At 42.1% G+C, this 27980-nt stretch overlaps 1 protein-coding gene across 1 annotated transcript in view; it reads right to left on the bottom strand.

Annotated features, from left to right (window-relative positions):
• Positions 1 to 27980, bottom strand: part of LOC126297986 (serine/threonine-protein kinase PLK1-like) — a 253877-nt gene that overhangs the window by 198573 nt on the left and 27324 nt on the right. The window lies entirely within an intron of this gene.

Here is a 27980-nt window from a genome sequence, read left to right as displayed (position 1 = left end):
CTGTGTTCCAATTCTCCGAAAGAGCCATCCACCACTCGGAAGGCCACGATTAGACCCGTTTCAAACTCACTCAGTTGGGTGTTGGATGGGCGAGAGTATCTCTGTGGCATGGTTTCCTGCTCGCTTCACAGGTTTACACTACACTGAACCATCTGCCTGTGAGCATTCTCTATTAAATGGTAGACACACATGGGGCTCTGGTAGTTATGCCACTACGCTATCTGTTGGCGGACGACGTTGAAACTATTATCAGTCCCCAGACTGAGATTTTTCACTCTGCAGCGGAGTGCGCGCTGATGTGAAACCTCCTGGCAGATTAAAACTGTGTGCCGGACCGAGACTCGAACTCGGGACCTTTGCCTTTCGCGGGCAAGTGCTCTACCGTCTGAGCTACCCAAGCACGACTCACGCCCCGTCCTCACAGCTTTACTTCTGCCAGTACCTCGTCTACCTTCCAAACTTTACAGAAGCTCTCCTGCTATCCTTTCAGAATTAGCACTCCTGAAAGAAAGGATATTGCGGTGACGGTAGAGCACTTTCCCGCGAAAGAAAGGTCCCGAGTTCGAGTCTCGGTCCGGCACACAGTTTTAATCTCCCATGAAGTTTCATTATCAGAACGTCTACTATCCCCTGCGTGGGAGTGCCGTCACCGCTTCAAAATCGACGTCATCTTTCCGGTGAACTAACTTATTCCTCAGACAGTGTGCGTATCAAAGTGTAGCTGAAAATACTGTAGAAATGTAATATCACTTACTTGCAAACAAAACAATACTGCAAATTTAATTTCGAGTTCCAAGTACGTCCCTAGAAACTAATAACTTGTTGCCACTCCGAAACGCACTGTTGGTATGATTCAAAATTACGCGAGGTCTTTTTCTTCCACAGTTCACACTGCAGTGCCGCGACAGGTGCAGTCTGTCACTGGCGCTGCAGTTTAGAAACCGCTGTTGCCTGATACAGTCCACTCTCCGCTACTACCCGACCTTACCCCACTCCAGAAGTCATATTTCACTTTACACTGTTACGTGTGGCACATTTGTGCCATTGCTAGTGGGTACTTTCAGTGATCATTTTGAGATCCATTAATTTTAATGAGAAACATCGCAGCACCATTGACACACATTTATTGCGTCATTCGTTAGATAATGACCAGGTTGCCGAATTGTGCAAATATTATGATTTGAGAAACATGGATATGTTATATAAGGTTAGTCACAATGCCTGGAAACGACAATCATATAAACATTCTTCCGTTCGTCTGGCAGCATGCAGTGTCGCATGCGCCTAAAGCTCGCCATGCTTTTGCCATGAAGAACTCGGTTAAAAAACGAACTGTGTGTATCTGTACTGCAGATGAGGGCGCTTAGCACAGAATACGTCTGGTACACATTGTGTCCTGGTCTCCCTCTTATAGCTAAAATAAATTTAAAAAAAAAATTATACAGAAGGAGAGGGTAACAATTCGTAGAAGCTCGTATCACACAGCTGCAACTAGAAGAATTTACCTGGGTTATTAACACTTCCCCGAGGCATTGTTGTACTTAACTGCCAACACTGTCAATTGGGACGCGCGTCACAAAATTCTCATAAGGTCAATTTGATGAGAGTCAGAAAGTACCTTTGATTTTTTTTTAAATGGTTCAAATGGCTCTGAGCACTATGGGATTTAACTTCTGAAGTCATCAGGCCCCTAGAACTTCGAACTACTTAAATCTAACTAACCTAAGGACATCACACACATCCATGCCCGAGGCAGGATTCGAACCTGTGACCGCAGCGGTCGCACGGCTCCAGACAGTAGCGCCTAGAACCGCTCGGCCACTACGGCCGGCTTGAATTTTTTATGTAGTCATTATGTCAGCTGTTTAATGTATCTTTCGTACATATATTCTGGTATCTCAGGATACGTTGCCTGATATCTCGCTGTATGTCCCCAGCTCGTGGAACCGGATATGAGCTCTTTCCTAACATAAACCACGTTATTTCCGGAGATAGTTTACCGAAGATTCTAGCACTGAACTAAAGCCTTTGTCGACCTTACCATGGGTGAACCTGTGAGATCATTCCACGTCTTCGGATGTGACACTCTACCTTCTAGTAAACAGATCTGCTTGTTTGCAGTTTGTCAAATATAGAAACTTTTTTTCTATCTGAGGCCAGCAGCCTGTGCAACATGCAGGAGTCGAGATTTAATTGGATATTCTTTGCTTTTTAAACTGTTTCTCAAAGCTAACTCCGTGTTCTATGAAAATTTGAAAGGATTTATTTTCTCAGTCAACTCAATATATATAATACGTACCGCAATGTAACTTGTTTAGTATAGGTCGACAATAACTTTAGTCAAAAATGTTGCTATGTGATCAACAAAGAGGAATTCCATCATAGTAACGAATGTGCTCCTACAGCAAATCCATTGCAGTCCTCTGCATTATTTCGCTGCCATGGCTCTAGTTATTTATTATAAATGGAAAGCACACTATTGTACCCGCATGATCTTGCAAGAAAGCGACGGAAAGTAAATTCATTTTCCATTTTTGTGATTTGTTCCGTCAGTAACATATTTAAGGACACACTACAGATTTTAGACACGCAATCTTACGCGTATAGCCTCTCTTATTGACATGTGGATACTTTTTTTCTTCTTCAGATGTGCTCATTTTAAAGTCAGAATATGCTTCACGTAATTTATCCACAATACGTCAGAGCAGCTGCAACTGTCAGTAATTGACATAACATTTATAGAATAGTAGCTTCCGTAATTGGTCATCGACACCTGTAACGAGAGAGAAAATTGATGCTGCAATTTTATTATATTTCTTAACAATGACAGAGCTGGGTTCGTAAGACAAACTAAAAGTGCGTTCAGGTTCTGCGCTTTTGCAGCCCAACACCATTATTCCAGTCGAGACTAAGATGTTGCCATCTGCATAAGGAATTCGTTCGAGGTTCTGAGGCGAAATCTACTGCTTCCATATAAAAGAATCAACAGATAGGTAGAATAACTGTGCGCCGTCTGCCACTCCGCCACTCTTGACACATTCCGCACTGCACGAGATAAAGTGTTTATCACAGTCACGTACACGTAAGCAACGTACATATACGTTGTACAGCCTAGTCAGAGTATTTACCTCGTACGCTGTCATTGAGTTATAAGTTTCCTAGGAGGCGTCAGACGCATGCTACCCACTAAGCGAGCAACCCCTCTTCTCACTTTGTCCTAGTATCCACGTTAGTACTTCCGTCATACCCAACACGTGTCACTAGCAGCTGATCAGCATACGCTACGTCAGTACAAATTAGTTCTTTTTTCCATTCTGCTCTTCGCAAACGGAATGGCTGTGGACGAGGAGAAATAAGAATGGCTACAATATAAGGGCATGTCAAGAAGGATTCTGAATAGTTGTTTTGTTTTTCGTCTGTTCTTTCGTGGGATATACATCCTCTCAACGATCCACAGAATGTGTGTGTAAACACAGTTCTCAGTGCAAAAGTGAAATAGCGGCATCTGAGGCGCGACGTGTTAACAGTAGGTAATAGAAACTAGTATGACAAACACGCAGTGAATAGCTGAAAGTTTACCTAAGACACGAAAACTTACTCTATGCGGCAGTATAATGTTTTTTCTCACAGTGTCTTACTTTTTGTTCACGGATGATTCAAATATACGGCGATATTCATCTCACTTTTTAAAATTCCGTACTGTTAAAGTCAGTACCTCTGTTAGCCAAACAACTGTCTAGGGTTTTCTGAACGGCTTCTCAGAGAAGCAACTCGTGCGTAGCAGGTCAGGCCATATACAATGGTTACGAGAGTTATCAGCGTTAAAGACCATAGCAACAAACATCCTACAGAACCGTCTGAACAGAACTCACCTGTTTCGCGCCTACAAACATCTTCACGCTGACAACCATTACACAGTAGCTGGAAAACAATGCATGTCGAGTTGTGCCCTCCACAGTCTCTCTTCCTTACTTCCCCTCACCCCCAAGCGTTATAATCTGACCTAAGTAGGAAATATTCTGAATCAGTGAAAGTTCACAAGAAAGTTAAGAAGACTAAACTAATGTCATAAAATTACTTATAGGAGCGGAAGCCAAGTTGAGGCAAATGCACTTGACTGTATGGAAGTAAGGTCTACGCCGACTTGGTACGTGTATAATCCCAGCAGTTTTCAGTTTTCAATCTACCATTGCACGTCTCGGTTTGTCCCTCACTTGGGCTACTGCATGGCGTTTTATCACACTACTGCTTCATATCATCTTCGTACTCCGCCCGGCATCAGCCAACATCCTACGAAAAATTCCAGTCTGTAGGCGGGAGATTCAAATAACGTTTCCGGCAAGTATGAACGTCGTGCTTGTATTTGGTGCTGCTATATGTTGTTAGGTTCACTATTTGATTATTATGTGGCGCCTGAAGCGCGTGTTTTCCCATTTTTGTTACAGTGGCGTGGTTTATCCAGTGCACTGCGTACAGGCCCTTGCAGCTACTATACATTGGACTTTTTTACGAGGTAAGGCCAGGTATTATTTCTTAACTTTATTAACATTTTGTCGTCCTCACGTCTCGTACAAATTTATTCGCTTGGCGCCGGCAGTGTTAATCCGATTACTTGGCTTGTCGCCGGCCGCTTGTTACCTTTCCGTTGATGACAAGCTTCAAACACATTGATTTTTGCGCGCTTTAATTTTTCCGGAAATCCTCTATTTTGCCGTATCATTCCACAAACTGGAATTTTCTTTTCAAGTAACTTCTCTGCAAGTTTTACACTGTTATAATAATCATCCTTGAAGAAGTTATGCCAATTCCCATAAGAAGGTGTCAATAGTTCCATCACTGTTTTTGCTGAACGTTGTCCAGCGCCGGAATATATCTTGACTGAGGAAATGTATCCCGTACTCGAATCACCCAGCATCCGAGTGAGCATGCCATATTTCGTACTTTTTCGACTGATTGTAAACTTTAAAATTTAACTGTCCACGCCACGGTATCATGCCTTCATCAATTGAGATGTTTTGACTTAGATTAAATGTTTCTTTAAACTTTTCAGAAAAATAATCAATTGCGAATTGCACTTTGAAAAGCCGGTCGGCATTGTCTGGTTTATTATTGTTCTCGTAAAAATGTGAAAAATGATATTTGTCTGAATCGGTTATGGGACATCGTTTTGCGAAATATCGGTGTGTCTATCAACGGGTTCGTTGGCCAATAATCATCTAATCATCGATCCCGGTTTTTTTTCAGTCCCCATAAGAATAGCAATCCCAAACCATTTTCAAAGTTCAGGTCCCGTAACGTCGACAAGTTTGGCATTTTTTTATCCAGTTTCCTTCTATTGCAATTTTGACTGTCATACTTTCTGGTTTCGTTGCTAATATATTCAAATAGATCGTTCCCAATATATAATTCTACGATATCCACTACGCTGTGTGTATCTTTGGGAAATGTGTGTGGACCGGGAGATCCTTCAAATTTATTATTGGTCTTCAGTAAATCATAGTGTGTTGTCTTCGTCAGATTCATCCGAATCAGTTGGCAACCGTGGCGTTCGCTGAATTCTTCTTGGACCTATTTCACTATCTCCCGACGATTCTGCTTCACTTTCATTTTTTTATATCCAATGTCTTCGTCCCAATCGGCCAAGTCTTCAAGAACGTCAAACAAGAACTCGCATTCATCGTAAATAATCGTACCGTCTCTTTCGTCTGCCATGATAAAAATGCACTTATAAAAACAGAAAACTTGTTGACGTGTGTAGCTTATTGTTACCTAAATAAAACAACAGAATGAAAAAGATACTGAAGTGCTGTCGCCGGCCACTGAGCGATACTATACACAGGACACCGCTGTGGTGTCGCCGGACGGCAGTGTTAAGTTACTAGTTGAGCACGTCCGGCGTTGTCTGAGAATGTATTTATTCCAATTATATTAGTCAATCTCCTCTTATCCCCCCTCTCTGTCCATATCCCTCCCCCTCCGTCCACCGCTCTATTCGCCTGCTCCAATCCTCTCACACTGTCCTTGCTCTCCTCTTCTCTGTACTTCGTCGTCACTAAGTCTATCACCCCCACCCCCTTTCCCTCCTTGTCCATCTCCTTTCCGTCCCTTTCTCTGTCCATCTCCTCCTCCCTCTCTCTCTCTGGACCTCTTTCCTTCATGTCTCCTCAACTGCGTGTCGTGCAGTGTACATTCAGGGGCATAAGTTGATACTGTCTCAGAACTGTGTTGCGGATAGAGTTTTGAGCCCCCAGGGGGAAGGGTAGGTGAGAAGTTGGTCTTAAGTCGTTATTAATGTCTGTGCAAATATCTGTTCATTGCAATGCGGACGTAAAGAAGTGAAATAAATCCTTACGCAATGTCAGCAAATTGCAATCATTTGGTGGGAAGATGCCTTGATAATTTTCAACTTTATCCGTCACATACAACTGCTTTATCCAGAAAGATTTTTGATTTAAGGTATGTCACAATTAAAACTAACCAATATTTGATATGTAAAGAATCTCTATGATATTTTAACTTCTGCTATATTTAGAGTAAACTGATTTCGGTTTAGTAGCTTTTAGCGGTGATCTTTTTTTCAGTGCACAAAAAGAACGGCACACTACAACAACCAAAGAATTAACATACAACAGTCACAAATTTTACCTCACAGGGAGTAAATACTAACATTCATATCAGAGCTGGTTTGAATAAAGTTATTAAACTTTACCTAACTCAAACTACAGTATTTTGTTAATCGTGTAGCATTTTTAACGAAATTGCTGAGCAGCAAGTATGAATCCATCTGCTGGATGTGGCACAACGTCTGAAGGCGGCCAGTCTTTGCGGGGTTCGAACCCGGAACCTTGGCGATTGTTGCCAGCGCTGACCTACGGAGTTACCCCGACACCACTAACGAGCCGCCTTGAAAGCTTTACTTACGCCAATAGAAGAGGTAATGGCGGAAGTAAAGCTGTAAAGGCGGGTTGAGTGCAGTACCGGGATAGCTCAGTGCGTAAGCATTACCCGCGATAGCCACGATTCTCGACTGGAGTCCCGGTCCGGAACACAATTTTAATGTGTCAGCAAGTTGGAAACCACGTCTGCTCCCCTTGCAGGTCAGTTACTGGTACGTTTTGTGCCCCAAGAAACCGCAGCCGGTGTGTGGAAGCTAACTGCTCCTGAGCGCCGCCGGCTGCGTGTTTAGGAAGAGTGTTTCCTCACAGCTGAGTGCGTATTCGTGTCCAGAGAGCAATCGAGACGTGGGGCTCGGCGGGAGTTGGTCGTGTTGGCACGTGACACCGCGTGGTTGCTGCAAATAGCAGCTACGCGTAAATATAGCCGGCTACCCTCCAATTCCTTCCCCATCACCACTGTGGCAACCACACACTACCGCCTTCACGTATCCACCACCACTACCAGTTTCTTCCTAGAAGCAAAAATCTCAAGAATATTTCTAATAGCGATTCAATCTCGCTCTTTTGGCTAAATAACACACACACACCTAACACCTGAAATATCTTTTGCTCAAAGATCAGTGTTGTGTTCTTACCTGCACAAATAGCAAGAAGGTGCGTACAGATATCGCATTATCCAAACTTTATTGACGACCCATATAATTGTTTTCAGAGTCTTACCTAGAGAAGAAGGAAGAAATCGGTGCCGGCAGCTGTGACCGTGCGGTTCTAGGCGCTTCAGTCCGGAACCGCGCTGCTGCTGCTGCTGCGGTCGCATGTTCGAATCCTGCCTCTGGCATGGATGTGTGTGATGTCCTTAGGTTAGTTAGGTTTAAGTAGTTCTAAGTCTAGGGGACTGATGACCTCAGATGTTAAGTCCCAAAGTGCTTAGAGCCATTTGAATCATTTGAAGAAATATGTGTTAATAGGACATATAGGAAACCCATTTCAATGTTAAAATTTTTGGTCAGACTTTACCGTGACCGTTACGAATACCATCTGAATAAAATAGAAGTAACTGTATAGCCGGTCACGTGTATTGTATTATATTATACATAATGCCATTATCTGGTACAATGACAATAAAGACGGATGCTACGGTCGCAGGTTCGAATCCTGCCTCGGGCATGGATGTGTGTGATGTCCTTAGGTTAGTTAGGTTTAAGTAGTTCTAAGTTCTAGGGGACTGATGACCACAGCAGTTGAGTCCCATAGTGCTCAGAGCCATTTGAACCAATAAAGACGGATGTGCTGAATATCTAACTTTGGTACGGGATGGGGCAAATAAAACTGGCCCGGAGAACAGAGTTAAAGTGTGCAAAGAAACACAGCAGACGAAAGAAAATACAGTATTAACATGACTACAGCAGATGTTTAAAGTGGCCATTCATCTCTTGGCCCTTTTGGGACCTGGTCAGCAAGTTGCAGAACGCAGATCGAAGCTGCACTGCTGAAATTGTTGCAAAGCCATCCGAAATGTTGTTCTACAATTCTATAAGACTGAGGGTTGTTGGGATACAACTTAGACTTTACGGCTCTTCCATGCAAAAGTAATCGTACACTCTCAGATCAGGTGAACTGGATGGCCAAGCCAGAACGGAGAACAGATTGCAGGTCCACGTGGAATATTCTTCCAGATGATTGACGTGATATGTCTGCCTCTTGCGAGAGGCAACGGGTTGATTTGGTAGGACTCTGATGAATCTTCTTCTGAACTGCATCCACATTTTCTGGTGCGCGGACAAGTTTCGGAATTTTTCGACTTTTTCAAAACAGATCCTGTCTGACGCAATTTTCGGACTAAGCATTGCATGGCACTCTTCGCTGGCACTTTGACACTTCTCAGCAAACGACTGACAACACTGTCCCCACGACTTCGTTGTTTCGTAAGTTTCCACAACGTACACCCGCTACTCCGCTTTGAGTACCACTGCTTCACTCACACTGACAGCCCCCACTACGCTCTGAACTGGTGTGGATCACGTGGCAGCCGTGTATGTGCTGTGCGCGTCAGGATGTATGGTTATATGCATACATTAACGTCGAATCGTATCCACCCGTCCGGGCCACTTATTTGCCCCACCCTGTATAAAACCTGTGGCTCTATCTTACATTGCTTACAGGTTCAGATGTATGTATAGCATGTGCTGTAATTACGACTGTAAAAGCGCTCCGGCGATCGAAGGAGTGCCACCGGTAGCCCAAACGTCATACATATGAGACACGCATGCCTTAATCTACACCACATGGGGGGTGTGGGATTATCCGAAACGCGTAGTGTAAGGTTTAATAAATTTTACTAGTTATAGCTATTTTTATTTTTTTCGAATTTAATCACTCTTCTTTTGTTGGTACTGCACTATTTGTCTAGTGTAGATAGTTCAGAAAAAGTTTAACAACTTAGTACTGGAAGTTCGAAAGTGGGTCACAATTTATAATCAACGCTTTAAAAAGAAAGTTGTACAAATTAACAATAAAGTTTTAGTTCCAGCTGAGTCTTTGTATCTGGAGTAGGTAATGACTAGTTCCACAAAATAATTTCAAGCGCAGTTTTTAACACGATTCTTCAATTGTGGAAAGAAAAATCTACGATCGTGTGTATTAGCACTTTCATCCTACGGCAGCGACAAATGTGAAAAAACAATGAACAGTAATTAATGAGGCAAGAAATAAATAAGGTGCAGTTAGGACTGTATCAATAATTTAGATTGGACTAAAAAAGTTAATGACTATAACAGCTAAGGAAACAGTAAGACGAACTAATAGAAGGTAAGCAGAGTAACGTGGGTACGTAAGCCAGAACACTGTAATAGATGTGTTAATCTTCGTGGACGCATTTACCCATCGGAGGCTGACAAAGGACAGAGCTAAGGGTTTTATTTCAGTTCGAAATAGCTGTTCCCGAACACAAACTGATGGTACTATTCAGTAGGTCTGTCAGACTAAAGAACAAAATTTTATTTGAAAGTGGGATTTTTGTGCGCGGTTCTAGGTATATTATGCATCAGCCAGTAGTTTGTCTGGAAATATGCCCGCTCGCTGCATCGAGATACAAGGGGACTTAACGATGACAAAATCCATGTCTCCAAAACTTTACGATTAACAAGAAATGAATTAAATAAAGAATGGGCAGGATCTTCGGAAACAAGCTATCGATGATATCTCTGTTTATCACCAGGCACACCAAGTAGACCTTGGCAATCTTAGAGGCGTTACGGCAGGATGTTTGGCGGCACTAGTGGGAGTAAGTATAGCGTGCTTCAAGCAGGACCTACACAATCGACATTCGTGATGCTGCGTCAGTGCTTGGTGACTGTCGTATAGCGGGGGATGTGGACTACTGGTTCTTCGGGTGGAACAATTCTTAACACTGATCCAGAGCCTGCAAACATGTCGAGACATGAGCGCTCACACGCCTGGTGACAATGTAACTACAAATGATATGCAGCATGTATATTGGTAATACTTTGTCACTTACTAAGCCCGCCAATTACCAACGTTATACGTCACGCCTTCATTCTAGTCGTCATACATACTTCTCCATCTAGTTAAGCTAAAGACAATGTATCCGACCTACCTAAACCAACAGATAAACTTGTCAGAAACTTTATGAACTAAATGTTAAGGATTAATTGTTTCATGCACGAAGGCGTGCTGAAAACTAATGCTTCCCAGTTTATGTGAAAACTCTTAAAACTTTAAATAAAACGTTATCATAGTACATCTTTATTCTACGTGTCTACATATTTATTTCTCAACATAAGCACCATGGTAACGAACACACTTCTCCCAACAAGAGACCAGTTTGTTGATATCGTCACCGTAGAATGTTTGCCCTTGTTGACACAGCCACAATTTCACCTCCACTTGCACTGCTTCATCACCATCAACGTGAAGTCCTCGAAGGTGTGCTTTAAGTTTTGGAGAAAGATGAAAATCGGATGAGGCCAATTCGGGACTGTATGGAGGATGATCGATGACAGGGAACCCAAGGCGTCGGATTGTTGCAGATGTCTCAACACTTGCGTGGTCTGGCATTCGCAGACATTACTTTTCAGCTCGCCCTCGTAGACTGCTATCCACCGTCTATGAAGTCTCGAGACATTTTATTCCTGGCGTATATGCGACGTCAACATAGCACGCGTAACTATGTGGCAGCTTTAATAACTGTAAACAACTGACGCGCATTCGACGAATCAGTTGTAAGCAGGTAATGTTAAGTAGAGGGCGTGCGGTCATGGTGCAACCACATTGCTGTGTCACAAATCGCAATCGAGCAATCTGTCTGAATCGAGTGTTCAAGATATTCTCCAGAATGTTTTGAAGAACAGGAAGTTTGTCCCATGACTCTCGAACAAAAAAGACACGTGGACGCCTGCCACTACTTGATTGAAGTGAAAAGCGTGGACAGTTTCTGCTGGGAAACAGCAAGAAGGAAGACGAGACTTTGTGTTAACACGAACCTACCACAAAACGACAGACTGCAGAATGGGGTCTTATAATTCGCAAAGACCGAAGAAGGTGCGAATGTGACGCGCGAATTCAACATCCCGAAGAAGGAACATGGGTGAGGTGTCACAAGAAATGTAGTAAAAGTCTAACCGAGGAGATATTTTAGTTTTACGTCTGTGCTTGCTTAAACATTACACACATTTTAAATTTCCTCATTGGGCTAAAAAAATTTTCTCTTGTCAATATTTATCATAAATGTCACGGCGTTGTTACACAATCCTTGGCTTTTTTTAAAAAAAAACTTTAGTGTGTGACGAAAATACAAACAGGTAGATTTAGGGCCCACTGACAGTTAAAACAAACGTTAGCAGAAAATTCGGATGCTCGCCTTGCTGTCCTTTCTACGTTACTCAGACGCTCGGTAACCTGAATAATGGATCGGTCGAACGAAGACGTTCTCGCGAAATATTATTGGTGAGGGAACTATTTTTCGAAACAGATTGCCTTTCATTTCTCGTAGGAAGATTGTAATACGACGGTAAGAATATGAAGTTTATAGAGAAGCTCCCTCACCCTCATCAGTAGCAGCAAGGTGGCTATGCTGACAGAGATCGCACTGTCGTCATGAATCACGGCTGCCGCTTAGGAGTCAGGCGTGAGTTTCAAACTTACGTAACGCTGCAGTACTGTCCGCCCACACTGTTTGCTGCTGCTGATCAAGCAACACTCTGCAGTTTCTTTACTTTTTGAGCGTTCTGCATAACCGAGGTCATTGACGCACGTTTGTGGAGCTGCGTAGTACCTGACTTGGAGGTAGCCGGCTCGAGCCTTGGGAGGTAAAAATTTTTCATCGTCAGGATTTGGCCAGCATGGGGAGCAGAGGTGGTGTACAGTCCATCACCACCAGACCTCGCGCATTCCTAATTCTTTCCGACAGGTCTCGCAAATTGAGAGCGCTGAGACAGGGTTGATGGACGTCTATCCGTTGGAGCAAAAGTGCGGCTGCCTTTGTGCTATTCGAAAGGAGTTCAAAGACATCCTTTCTATCCCATGAACCAGCCATCTACACTACATATACTCTCCGTCGAACACAATAATGGTGGCACTTAACAACCTTGACGATATAGCGTCAGGAAGGATAGAAAGCTGGCCGGTTGTAGGCGCTTCAGTCAGGAACCGCGCGACCGCTACGGTCGCAGGTTCCTGCCTCGGGCATGGATGTGTGCGGTGTCCTTAGGTTAATTAGGTTTAAGTAGTTCTAACAAGGGAACCTCCCCATCGTACCCCCCTAAGATTTAGTTATAAGTTGGCACAGTGGATAGGCCTTGAAAAACTGAACACAGATCAATCGAGACAACAGGAAGAAGTTGTGTGGAACTATGAAAAAATAAGCAAAATACACAAACTGAGGAACATATGCAACATCAAGGGTAATGTTAGTTCGGGAGCGCCGTGGTCCTGTGGTTAGCGTGAGCAGCTGCGGAACGAGAGGTCCTTGGTTCAAGTCTTCCTTCGAGCTAGAAGTTTAATTTTTTATTTTCAGTTTATGTGACAAACTGTTATGTTTTCATCACTTTTTTGGGAGTGAAAATCACATCCATAAGAAAACCTAAATCAGGCAAGGTAGAATAATCTTTTTACCCATTCGCCAAGTGTACAAGTTAGGTGGGTCGACAATATATTCCTGTCATGTGACGCACATGCTGTCACCAGTGTCGTATAGAATATATCAGACGTGTTTTCCTTTGGAGGAATCGGTTGACCTATGACCTTGCGATCAAAAGTTTTCGGTTCCCATTGGAGAGGCACGTCCTTTCGTCTACTAATCGCACGGTTCTGCGCTGCGGTCGCAAAACACAGACACTAAACTTATTACAGTGAACAGAGACCTCAATGAACGAACGGACAGATCATGACTTTGCGAAAATAAATAAAGTAAACTCCTCATTCGAGGGAAGATTTGAACCAAGGACGTCTCGCTTCGCAGCTACTCACGCTAACCACAGGACCAAGGCGCTTCTAACCTCATGCTATCCTTGATATTGCCTATGTTAGCCATGAACTACTCAGTTTGTATATTTTACTTATTTTTCATAGTTCCACATAACTTCTTCCTGTTTTCTCGATTAACTGTGTTCAGTTTTTCAAGGCCTATCCACTGTGCCAACTTATAACTAAATCGGAGGGGGGTGCGATGGGGAGGTTCCCTTTTAAGTTCTAGGGGACTGATAACCTCAGATGTTAAGTCCCATAGCGCTCAGAGCCATTTGAACCATAAAGGTCAGGAGAAGGCACAGACTATATTACTGTGCAGGAACTGGTTTAGTCAGTTGGGGCCATTTTGCCAGTGCTGTCATTTGACGGAACACGCCAGTATTTCTATAACGTAGATTGTAACAACACCGGCGCCGAAATCTAGTGTTACGCAACTGCAGTATACTTTGAGAATAAACAAGATAAAATATAGCGTTTTGAAGTCACTCCAAACGAAGTAACTTAACGGCCATCTTAGCGGTAAACGGCGAGTACATTTACGACTGCGTGACAGGAAGTGGACGTTACAAGATACTCTGGAAGCACTTCCGCCTTTTGTCAGGGGCTGCTCTGAAGCAGGATGGTCACACCACGGTGCAACCTTATACGGCTACTTGACACTAACCGGCGTGCTACAAAAAACTTTGGGGCTTACGTAGGTTCAGGTAAACCACAGAGTGACCTGGATCATCATTACCAACATTTCACCAGACAAGCACCAAAAGGGGAGCTTACTGCGGGACGATCTAAGCGATGCAGTTGTCTGACGCATCAAGGATTTATGCTGCGATAAACACAAAATTTTATACTCACACTTTTGTCCTAAGATGGTCAGGCATCTAACTTATTTCTCCTTTTGCAACTTGTGTCGTTCACAGTGAACCACATCAACCATCACCCACATATCCGACAACGATATTGAAGTAAAGTTTCTTGCTCTTCGTTTTGGGCAAAATGAATTGCTGATAATTTTCATTCCCTCCACATGGCTCTCAATAATATTTTATAAACAGCCTCAGTGAAGGTTAGAGTTACTGTTTTGATGCTCGAAGGTGCAAACTTAGTTCCCTGTTTCGCTATCTTATTTATGACGGCATAAGCTTCCTGAGTTACTTTAAGACACTCACCACAAACCTGAAACCTTACGCACCGCTCGTTGTTCTTGTGTACTCTTTACTCATAACGCACTCTTAAGTCTTACTACAACTTAATGCAAAAAATAGTGAGGTACTTTACATACTGCATGTAAACGAATACTACCGGTAGGTAAATAATGTGTGTTTCGTTATAGAACAGTTGCAAAATGTAGGCGAAATTTAAAAATTAGAGTTGTTCCTATTATTTTATGCTTCGTTTTGTGTCTATGATGACCAATTCCCTAACCAGTCAGTTCCAAAATATAGTTTATCTATTGTCCATCACACTTAGAATTCGAGATCGTATAACATATCTGTACGTGTCCGACATTTTATTATTTCAATAATTAGTTACAATAATGGTTAGTTAATTAGTATGTTTAAGTTATTCTGAAACTCTTTAGTTGTTTTTTTGTATGTTTCATAGAATAATATCAATGACTTCTAAAACTGGTAATCCTGAATACATGATGCTACCTATTTTGCCGCCGCGATTTAATACTTTATCTGTACGAATGGACACACGAGAAATGAACTACCACTCCCAATTATCTTGAAGTCGCTGCATCTCAAAATAATATGAATGACAAATTACTGATTACATCAATTAAATTTGAATAACTAAAGTCAATACAGATATTCCATTCCCTAACTTATGAGGATCAGTACTGTAGTTGTACAAAATCAGAATTTAATCTCATTTCCGAGGATGGGTCAATAGACTGCAAGAAGTTAAGCGGTTGGAAGTTTTAGAGCGATTGTTGGCTGTTACTTTAAGTCTCTTGGAAGATTAGTTTTTCTGTGATTGGCTAACTTAACGCGAGTTCTTAATATGAATTCGTGGAAGTTTTGTACCACACTGGAGAGGTGTGCGATATTAGAAAACGGAGTTTCACAGCTAAAATCATACCATGAAGAGTGTGTGTGTGTGTGTGTGTGTGTGTGTGTGTGTGTGTGTGTGTGTGTAGAATCAGCTTCGTGTTCGCCGATGATTGGTTAGCTTTCAAACATCTTCACAGAGGAAGAAAACCTTAGAACCACTTCACTTTGACACACTACAGTGTTGACATCGTAGATATATCGTATGAATCTGCTGCAAAGAGCGTATCTCTTGAAGCATCAGATATAATCATTAAAAAACAACGTGGGTTTCGACGACGAAATCAGCATTGGTGATTTCTGCTAAAAGGAATATGCAGTTTCCACATCAGCGTAATATGGGCGCAACCGATTATTATACTAAGGATGCATTTAAAAAAAATTTTGACTGAAGGACATCGTGGTACAAAGTTTAATGTGAACAGTGGACTTTTTCCTCTCAGTAACCTTGTTTTAGCAATGAACGTGCAAAATATAAACTTTCTAACAGTATTTATATAGTTACGTAACTGGCTTTCGCCTTGCAACGCCCTTATATAACGAGTATCATCGTCAAATAAGAGAGCACACTCAAAAACGACGGGGAAGAGCTTGCACCCGAAGTGAATAAGTGGGCTGCAGAAACTCAAGGTAAAAGTAATCTGACAGTACAACCGTAACATTGCAGAAATGTTAAAACTAAGTAGTCCACTATTGAAAATCGAGGGCGCAGGGGTTGCAAGCTACATTTCAGTGTTGGTTAAAATCATGCTACTGCTAATACCAAACTACTAATTAAGGAATTACAATATGTATGTTTTAAATTATGTAACACGTTTATACACGCAGATTTGACTTACGCTTAACTGGGGAGAGACTGAACGTTTGTATTCATACAGAGTTTCTGAAATATTTGTAACTAATGGCTGCTGGTAGTTCCTTCAGTAGCTGTAGCCTGATAAGGCATTATTTGCCCCGTGTTGTTGATCCACGCTCTCCCCCCTCCCCATTTCCGATTACAATTGTTCACTATTTAGTTGTAGCTTTTTAAGCCTTGTCTCGACTACACCATGTTAAATTACTTTTAGTCTGAAAGTTTCTTAGAATACAACGTCTTTTCTAAAAATTTTCACCAGCATGATAGTGTCTCTGACTGATATTTGTTATTCTACTATTGTATGAAGCTTCAAACCAGAAATTCAAAACATTCCTTCAACGTTTGTAATTTTACTTATAAATAACATGGCTAACAGTGTAACGAGCCTTCTAGCATACTGCAAGAGAATCGGTTTGAGTCTAGGCGCATGTAGTTGTTCTTTCGAAGTACTTACAGAGGTCACACAAAAAAATTGTAGGGTGTATAATAATACAAGACTTAAAAATTGGGCTTGTTCTGCTGTTTGTTAATATATGGGGAATTACTGTCATTCTACTTCCTGTCAATTCTCCTGCAGTTCTCTTCAAAATTATAATTCGCTTGCCAACGAGGATTTACGATACGCAAATTATTTCTGCTCTCGCTGATTTCGCTACAGTGTGCGAAGGGCGTTCCTGCGCTTTCCAAGAGTCACCGGAGAATCGGGAGTACACTGAAGGAAATGCGTAGGCATACATAACAGCTGAATAATAGGGCTTACGGATGTTACCAAAAATTACCACATAAAGAAATGCACGATTACACATGCATATTTATAAGAGAGAGAGAGAGAGAGAGAGAGAGAGAGAGAGAGAGAGAGAGAGAGAGAGAGAGAGAGAGGGGGGGGGGGGCTAGGCGAATAACTGTTGGCTGTACAGGACACAGGTGTGGCATTTGGCTTCTACTGAACGCAGTTTAGCCTCGGGCAGGCCACACGCTACCGATGATCGCTGCCAGCTATTCTCTAAAATATCGTCCCCAATTTTATTTCCGCACCCAAGTTACGCAATGCGTCGCCGGCACAAAGCTCTAGCTGTGGCTCTTTCGCCTTTACACAACGAACATTTCTGCTTCTTATGTTGTGCGTTGAGTTACCAAATAATTGCAAAAATATCTATTCATTTTTTACAATGAAGTAATTAACATTTTTCTCCACATGCAGTACACCGATAAGACGCTGCAGTTTTAAACGAGAAGTGGAACATGTGTAATATTTATAGAAAACGAAGTTTCTAAGATATGTTCCGACTGATGACAAACCAAAGTAAATAAGGACATCTGCGTGTCGTGGGCCATTTAGGGAAGGTCACGTGTCTTACAAAGAAAAGCTGTTCATAATTAAGAAAACGTGTTACATGCTCACGTTAACCTAAATATTGTTTTTAATTATATGAACTCTTCTGTAAATGGTGAGCGTGCAGCCATGTTTAAATTCTAATTAAGTTAACACACTGTAAAACTGACTTGTTATACATCTATACTTCCCAAGCCACCTTAGGATGTTTCTGGTATCACCGCGGTGTCTGTTCTGGCTTCTTTATTCCACTCGCGAATAGCACGTAGAAAGAATGAATGTCGATAAACCTCCGTATTATTTCTAATTTCTCGGGTTCTCTCTTTCTGGTCATTCCGTGAGGCGTACGTGGGTGGTGTTTAATATGATGCCCAACTCTTCCCGTAACGTATGGTCTCAGAATGTCCATAGTAGACCCCCCCCCCCCCCCCCCCCTCAGAGACGCACAACGCCTAATTTGTAGCATCCGCTAATGGAGTTAGTTGAGCAGCTTCGTAATGCTCTCGTGACGACTAATCAATCTAGCGATGAAACGCGCCGCTCTCCGTTGGATCATACCCTTCGTAAGTGGACCGGACTGATGAACAATATTTAAGATTCCGTCGAACGAGTCTTTTGCAAGCCACATCTTTCGTGGATGAATTACATTTCCTTAAGATACTTCCTATGAATCTCAGCCTGGCATCTACTTCTTCTACAATGGTTTAACCGGCCATTCAACTTTACTCTCTCGTCTTATACGGTAGTTTTTATTTTCAGTCATTTGCCACCAGTAGTGTAATCGCGCAGTAGGGGGTTCTCCACCTATTCCACATTATTACGATGTACACTATTGTGCAAGGCAACACATGGAACATTTAACTAATTAATAACACGTCCGTTCAACCACATATTTTCAGTGAAAAAAAGATAGAATTTACGCGTTTCGAAGGTCAAGCCTTCAGATTCATAATTATTGTGCAAGAAACCTCTAAGACTTAACAGTAACAAGAGCAACAAAAATAAAAACATGGCTACTTCCCCTTGCAGGCATTTCTTAAGATTTACATTCATACCAGCATCTAACTGACTTGACTGACCATTTTCTCGAAAGTCTTTCCAACTGAAGTTGTTCGTAATTTTAACACCCAGGTACTTAGTTGAATTGAAGAATTGTACAATGCATGAGGAGGGTGTTCATGTCTTTAGACATCCAAGATTAGTCTAGATATTGACAAGAATTTTATTCTTCAGAGGAAGGTCTAGAGCAGAAAACAACGACAGGTTCGGAAAACTAAGCACGCGGAGACGAGAGCATGAGGGGAATAAATAGAGGGTTGCATCAGACCGGCGAGCCGAGCAGCCACTTGTTTGGGCAGGTGCAAGGCGCCAGGATTCCCGATAATTGAGTCGGCGCGCGTCCCCCTGGAAAGGGTAGAGGCCGTGACCTTTGTCCCGGGCAGCCTGCGGGATCCCAGCCGCCCACGCACGCCTCCTGCACCCACTTGCCGCGTCGCCAGCGCGGATAAAATCACGAACCTCGCGTGAGCTGGGTCAGCTGCACAGAACTCTAATATTGCGTGGAATTGTTTCCATTGTGCTAGTGTTTTCAGGTCTATGTACAGAGGGTGAACAAAAATTTAGAAACACATTGCCATGCCTAATAAGGTGTAGAAAAAATGTTGGCATTCAAACTAGCTTCCAGTCCAAAATTGTTAAGGCTTTCGTGGCCACTTGTTGACAAACTGCCTATTGGCTTCTGTCTCGGGTTCTTCGGTCATCTAATGATTTTACTGACGTTTCGCCAGCACGAGTGGCTGGCATTGTCAGAGCTTCACCCTCCAGTGCCGGTGGTGAACTGGAGCCGAGCTCGCGGTCGCAGACTATATGTACCTGGAGCGCCAACGTCCGAGGGCTTCTCCGCGCTCATTTCCGCACCGGAAATGAGCGCGGAGAAGCCCTCGGACGTTGGCGCGCCAGGTACATATAGTCTGCGACCGCGAGCTCGGCTCCAGTTCACCACCGGCACTGGAGGGTGAAGCTCTGACAATGCCAGCCACTCGTGCTGGCGAAACGTCAGTAAAATCATTAGATGAACGTCGGCCGAAGAACCCGAGACAGAAGCCAATAGGCAGTTAGCTTCCACTCCTCTCGGAATGGATGAATATAGATCCTGTAAGATTTCCAGGAGAATACTGTACCTTTTTTTCTGCAAAATGGTTCAGCTAACTATGGACGACGGTGGAGGTGCAAAGCGATCACGGATCTTTCTTTCGAAAGTAAACTACAAATGCTCAATGATATTGTGATCTGCTGACAGTTGTGGCAAGGAGAGAGGCGACAATTCACCCTCGTCCTCATAAAGCCAGTCCTGGAAGATGCGAACTGTGTGGACATGGGCTCTGTCGTCTTGGAATACACCATCAACATTGGGGAACAAGTATTTTGTCATTGGATGGACCTGATCAGCAAAATGATTATTTGTACTGATGCGATCTTGCACAGTAACCATGCGGTCCGTGGAATGCCACAATATGACTGTCCCCATCATCACCAAAACCCCGTTATGTTTCACTCTTGGCTGTAAACTCTGCCAGAAATTGGGAACAGTGTGAAACAAGACTCACCAAATGACCTCCTTCCATAGTCCATATTTCCAGCGTCTGAACTTCGTTTTCCTGTTACGGGCATGTGCGTCACTGACCTGTAGTTTTGGAACTCCAGCTCACCAAAAATCCCTCGATCATGCAGCTTCCTTCGCGTTTTGTTCCTGACATGATTCGTGAGTGCGACGTTCAATTGTGCAGTGTGTTCTGCAGCTGCCATCATTTTTTCGTCACACTCTTCTTCAATAACGCCTGTCACCATCACTCAACACACTTCCGTACGCATTGTGATATACTGGATGACTTTTTCCGCATTCCCTGGACGCAGCAGAAACCTTCAACATGGTGTACAGGTGCCATTCGCGATCAAAGACAACAGTGCCATATGCGGGCTTGGCTAGCATCTGCATTAATTTTCCAACTTGCATTTCTCGCGATATTTCCATATTTTTGTACAGCGGCAGTATGTGCACCGTGGATATGACGCCACATATATCTGCAACGAAGGGTGAGACAGTCATCCCAAGAGGATTAGATTATATTAGTTTTCGTTCCATAGATCCGTGCTGAGGAGATCCCTCGTGGATGTGGAACATGGTTTTTTTTTTTTTTTTTTTGCTGAAATAATACTAATAATATGAGCATACCCATCATTTGTTTCTATTAAAAAATTCGTCAATGGAGTAGGAGGAGTTGGACACTAGTAAGTCTTTCAGACTCCTTTTAAACTGATCTTTATTTGTAACTAAATTTTGTGTGTTTGCTGGCAAATTATTGAAGATGAGTGTTCCTGAGTAGTGGACCCCTTTTTGAACTGACGTATGTGCTTTTTAAGTCCTTGTGCAGATCATTTTTGTTCCTGGTATTGTATGTGTGAACTGAGCCGTTTGTTGGAAAAAGAGATATATTATTTAGGACAAATTTCATTAAGGAGTAAATATACTGAGAGGCAGTAGTTAGGATACCCAGTTATTTGAAGAGGTTTCTACAGGACGTCCGTGAATTTACTCCACAAATAATACGTATTACACGCTTTTGGACTGTGAAAACTTCTTTTGACTTTAAGAGTTACCCCAAAATATTACACCATATGCCATTATGGAATGACAGTATGCAAGCTTTTTCATTTTTATATCGCCTACGTCTGCTAACACTCGAATTGCAAATACAGATTTGTTAAGGCGTTTCTGCAGTTCTGTGATGTGCTCCTCCCAACTGAATTTATTATCAAGTTGTAATCCCAGGAACTTTAGACTGTAACCTATTACGTAATTTTTTACACTGGATCAGACAAACCACGCATAGCCAGGAAAGATGAGAATTAATTAGATACGTCGACGGTCTCATCCCGGGATGAGAGTACTCTTGTTATAACGTCTAGACCATGCGCAGACAAAATTATTCTGATGTAACGTACGTATGTCATGAATATCACGAAACCGTGCTATGTTAGCGTCCTAAAAAAATAACTATCCTCCTGTTTCGCAAACATTTTACTAACTTATACGTAAATTAACTTTATCCCCGCCAACCCCTGAGTGTAATCAGATGTTAGCTAGTAACCCCCCACCCTTTCCCCCCGGCATCTAGCACCACCATCTAGCACCAGTAGCGGCTAACTAAACTTTAGAATGGAAAACAATTTCCTTTCAATACTTTCATTTTTAAATTAGTGAAGATAAATGGTATTTAGTTTTTGTAGTTGTATTAATAAACCAGGAACTAATGACTCAATGAGGCAATTGGTGCTGCTTGCTTCTAATAATCTTTATTATAGAATGATAACTCAATTCTCGGTGCATCATTAATGGTACGTACCATTCCTCAGAAAAGAAAGCTATCCACACTGAGGGTAGACACTGTTACGAAAAGTGATTTCTCTGCACCACTCCTCTCCTTACAGACATTTCCTTCACCCATACCTTGCACCCCCCTTTTAAAAATAAACCAAATTTAGATATGTGCACAATAATTAGGCCTCCTGTATGAAAATCACTTGATAGCTGGCCTCCTTACTTCTAAACTGACAATTTGGAAGGCTCAAGGTTGCCAATGGTTTGTCTAACCACTGCCACTAATAATAATAAGAATAAAAAACTGCAACAGTGTAGGAGTCATTACATAGTTACTTTTGTGTTATGCTGTAAATTGGTTAGTTTACTACTACTATTATTATTATTATTATTATTATTATTATTATTATTATTATTATTAAGCAAATAATTAATTTCTGGTCTACTGTGGGAACAATGTTCAACCTGGACAACCCATTTACATGATATATTTAAGGATGTATGTGTGTGTCAATTTTACTGGTATAGATGCATGGTTAAAAGCACAGATTATTCGTTTAAGGGACGTAGCATGTGAGGATCTCGTTCATTCAACTGTTAGACAAATTAACACCCGCCGCCGAAGCCGCCCCCACGCCCAAATTGTGTCACACGTTATTCCACTATTCGGAAAACATGTGGTTCGTGGTAACTGTCATAATCAGCGTTATAGTCTCATCAAGTAATGATAACCGTAATGTACTATTACATATAATTTAGTTTCATGACTCAAACACAGTTGAACCCTTTTTACCTCTCAGAAAATTATATTTACCTCCAGGAATACCTTTTCTACCTGCATATGGTTACGGTACAACAAACCTTATAAAATTCATAACATCACTGGTTGCTTATTATACCTACATTAACTGCCAAGATAGGTAGTATTCCTACTGGAACAAGACTGTTAGAGGAACTGATATAAAAGAGTAAATCTGAATGCAAACTAGAGTGAAACCATCTTTGAACGTGCGCTGCAGTTCAAATGGCTCTAAACACTATGGGACTTAACATCTGAGGTCATCAGTCCCCTAGACTTAAAAACTACTTAAACACACAGCCATGCCCGAGGCAGGATTCGAATCTGCGACCGCAGCAGTATCGCGGTTCCGAACTGAATCGCCCACAGCGACCGGCCTCAGTGCAGTGATTGAGGACATTTCAAAAACAAATTCCCTAACAGTAACTCTGTAAATTGGCTCTCAGAAACAATTATTTCATATTCTCTCTGAAGGGTAGCTTACTAACTATCTATGTGGCAGCTAGAATGGGAATGTTTAGATGTTGCGGACATCTAGTCAAAGATTCCACACATTCCTAAAAAATGTGTGTATATAATCTGTGTGTAGCTCCATGTCATTTACTTCTCATTAAATGATTTCACATGTCCTACGAAGTGCTTTATACTCCATCCTTTAGCAGTCCTCAGTGGCGAGCGGTTCTAGGCGCTTCAGTCCGGAACCATGCGACTGCTGCGGTCGCAGGTTCGAATCCTGCTTCGGGCATGGATGTGTGTCGTGTCCTTAGGTTAGTTAGGTTTAAGTAGTTCTAAGTTCTAGGGGACTGATGACCTCAGCTGTTAAGTCCCATAGTGCTCAGAGCACTATGGGACTTCATAGCGAAGTTGGAAGTATTTAATGAATGAAGAACTGCTAGCAACTTTATAGCTACAGATGGCATTTATCAAACTTACTTCCATTGGCGTTTTAAAAAATTTGCGTCGCCCACTACATTTAAAAAAATACATTTAGAGCTGATTAGTTGGGGATAACCGGTCGCCTAGGAAGCTTGGCCACCAAATGGTGACGGACGCTTGAAGATTATAATCTTCAAGTCCGCTAAGCCTCTTAGAAACATTTGCACATGGAAACGAGTTTAATCTTTTGAAATTGTGCTAGAATAAATTTTTCCTTTTAATCGCCTTACTCTTAAGTACCACTGTCCATCGTCCGACTATTAACCTCGGACAAATCAACTCATGTTGCCAGCGGCAGCCACGGGCAGTTTAGTAATTAATTCTCGCTAATCAAAGCGGTGTATTGCGTTAGTGATCTCCGCAGCAGCGATAACTCTGATAATGATTATCTGAACAGTGTTGGCGTGTACATCGTGTGCTTGATTATCTGACGAATATCGTAATGTTTGCGGACCGATTCCATACGTTATCCACCGCATCACGCTTCGGAAAAACTTATTACCCTCACGGGCAAATTAATTATGTTAAGGCAAATGGCCCGCTAAGCCCGGTGGCGCAAGAGCGACAGGATATTTAAAATGTCGCACGGCGTGCATACAAGCGAATGCGCGCCGTGCGAGATTTTAAATATCCTGTCGCTCTTGCACCACCGGCTTTAGGTGGCGTTTGTAGGACATTATAAAGGAAAGGCAGAAAATTAGAGCTCTACGTCTTCATTACAGATGAAGCTTTAGAGACGGATGCGGAAACAGAGCCATCCCAGCATTCACTTATGGCGATCATGGGAAACCACGTGACTAGCAGCGAAGTCTAATCACTCAGAATGACTACTTGCTGCAGCCCAATTGTCCGAACACTTTGTGCAGTGCAAGATTTACGATCTAGACTAGGGATGTCCGATGATAATCGATGTTTACTAAATGTCTCTTAAGTTATTTTGCAATGTCTGTTTCTTCAGACATGCATGCATGTTCCGATTCGAGTCCTAGCCCGGTACAAATTTCCCCATGTCACTAATAGGTAACATCTCCATACTTAATAGAACTAAAGTCAAAGACATTTGCGTTTACGAATAAGTTCCGTAATACAAATACCTACCTTCTCCGTTGGCAAAAAACCAGCCTACTTGCTACCACTGTAAATTTCTTGGGAACGATCTAAGGCACGAGCATTGTTAGTGTCGTAGCTAAGGGTGAAATAATGTCGTTCATTTTTCACTGAATTCATGCTTTCGTGTTACCAACCAGTGTGGAAATCGCGGAAATTTTTTTTTTATTTATGGAATGAACATTAAAAAGAAGCACAAGAAAGAATAATTTGTAACCTTGAGCAGAAACGGACCTACAGTCAGAACTCAGTTATTTATAAGATCACGTTCTAGATCGTCGTCAAGATCCGGCAGAAGTATAGAATCACATATCCGGTACCATTTATACAAAATTGCAAAAAAAAAAAAAAAAACTGCACTTGAGTAATTGAGCAGTGTAGCTACATTGGCAGCTTCTGGAAGACTATTCTCGAAAGCAGGTTACTCTTAACAACACAGTAGGGTGGAGGGGAAATTTCTCTCAAGGGTGTTATTTTTACTGTCTTTAGACAAAATGTTGTGTTATATATTAACTAATGTTGTATTTATAGGTTTATCAATATGACAATGCATTTGTATGTGTGTGTGTGTTACGCTATGCCATAAATTTATCATTTAGCATCGATGTATTGGGGTTGATCATCAATGTTTAGACGACGACGATGAAATCTGAATCGGTGTCGATAATTTGTCGACATCGCACATCCCTAGCATCTGAAGTTGCTGTAATACCTGTTATATTATATAAAATCCTACACCTTCAAATCTGGATTTTAATTTTAGTATCACTAGGAAGTATATTGTGTGAAATCGGTGGCACTGCGTAAGGTGACATGCCGTCATCAGAGCATAGACGTGCAAATCTTTCCCGTTTTACCTGCATGTACGCTGCCCGTAAAAAAAAAGTTACATCTTCACGGACCAGGTCATTTTATAGACAGGTGATGTGACAGGTTTCTCGTCATTGTAGGAATGTATGATAAATTCGGAGCAAATGAAACCCGTATCACAGTAAAAGGGAACGAAACAGCCACATCAATACAGCGATAGATTGTCATTCCTAGATAAAGGAAAAGATCAACATCGCCAATAAGACGTGAAAGTAGTTGGCTGCACAGTCTAATATTAGAGGAAAGAAGAAGAGTCCCTCGTTCACCTGGGCGAAACGCTAACGTTTCTTTCAGTCGTAAAAACTTGGCTGGTTACCCGCTTCCTTTGTCGAGACGTTAAACGCGAATGGGCAAGAAGAGGCCGGATGTGAAGCACATTCAGTGCCTTAACGAGCGACGGAGGTTGTCAAGCGACAAAATGTATTACAGGCTTCCGGTTGCTAGATGGTTTTGTCGCTTCGGGCGTAAGAAACGGCGAAAAAGTAACTATTTTTTAATAGTCTTACAACATTATGTTACAGCGTCGAAGAACACATATTTTGTGCATCAGAAATTACATTCATGCAAATTGTGTACGCTCGAACAAACTACTTACTGAGATCTGTCAATCGAATACCAATAAAGTAACAAACAATTTTAAGAGTACTTAGCACGTTCGGAACATCTAATAAACTGCAGCGGTACGATATCTTTGAACGCAGTAACATGTGGAATTGTCTTAGACATCACACTTCCAGAAGCAGACCAATCGGCTTTCGCTGTACGCTGAAGGGCTTCAGTATGTCACTTGGGGAATATTAACATTACACACAAAAGTTAAGTCGATATTGGGATTGAACACTAAATATTCTTTGCCTGAGCGAAATATTTCCTGATGGAATCTCTTTAGTTGATGATTTCATTATAGGACTTATCAACGAAAGAAGAGACTTAATTACTTAAGTAGCAGGAACATTTGCTTCTGATATTTTATATCTGTGCTTGGCTTTTGTTTTACAGGTAAAAAATTACCCCCATGATGTGTGTAGCAAATTATAATTGAATTCAGTGTATAGTGGCTTAAGTAACATGGACGCCAATAATTGTTCACTAATGATTGAAGACGTAGCAAGTAACTGTACGCAGATGAAATAAAGGTGTTAACACGGAGAATGTTTTGAAGAGTGCAATGCTTTATTACCCATGGTCCAATTGAAGGTGATATGACGTTTCTTCCTACGACCTTGGAAATGACATATCATACTGTATATGTTGAGTGTTTAAGAGTACAAACACGTGTGCTCCATGTATATGTGATACAAATTAGAAATGGATAAATCAACGCCTGCTTACATTACAGCGTTAATTATGTTCTTCCAGGAAGTTTCTTTCCGTTGTTTGATTCGCGAATTTGGAAACTGAACATCTAACCACCTTAAAACAGGTACGAGCATTTCGTATCACCTCGCTCAATAGCAGTCGTAAATAAGGCATTAACGATTTGCACTGATGTCCACGTCGCGTGGGACGACTTCTGTAATAGCTTCGTGTGTCAGATGCCAGTGCAGTCGAACTATAGGCTACTTAAAAATACTTGTTTGTCGACGACCGTCACGTGTCATTAAGGTGTTGCCATAAGGGCTGAACTGTCTCGTGGCTTATAACAACACGGCAGTCGAGACGATAGGTATCCATTATTTTCTTTGCGTTGTGGTCTCAGCGCTGTTGGCGCTAGGGGAATGATCTGTTGCCAGCTGCGGCCGGCTATAGTCAAATGGGCCACGAGCTCCGCAACATAACTGATTACCCACTTATACCACTTTGTGAAGGGAATCAGTTGCCTCCGAAATGCGGATCGAGTTGGGTGCCCACTACGTGAGACTGCATTTGCATTCGGAAGCAGTAAAACCTCACGAGATGGCATAGTGGCTACACACTGAAGTCGCAAGGTTCATTTCCCCGTGTGCCCACGATCTTGTGTTTTCTGTAATTTCCATGAAGTGATTAAGCTGTATACCGGGATGGCTGATTTGGAAACGTCACGACGATATCTAGCTTGAGTTCTGCGTGAAGACCACCTCTTCGACCAGCACAAACTATGTATCTTCCTTCCATCAGAAACTATTGAATACGTATCACTGTAATTACAAAGACCATTATTAGCTGTTCGCTGTTCTGGCACTGGCGTTTCTCGTGTTAAGAATTTGTGTACATGTCATAAAAGAGCACTTGGAGGTAAAGTGGGTGTACAACTAAGATCGGCATTGCGATGCTCAGGAGCACTTA

This window comes from Schistocerca gregaria, chromosome X (assembly GCF_023897955.1).
Source record: "Schistocerca gregaria isolate iqSchGreg1 chromosome X, iqSchGreg1.2, whole genome shotgun sequence".
NCBI lineage: Eukaryota > Metazoa > Arthropoda > Insecta > Orthoptera > Acrididae > Schistocerca > Schistocerca gregaria.
Note: the sequence above shows the minus strand (reverse complement) of the source record. Positions and strands in the feature narration are given on the sequence as shown.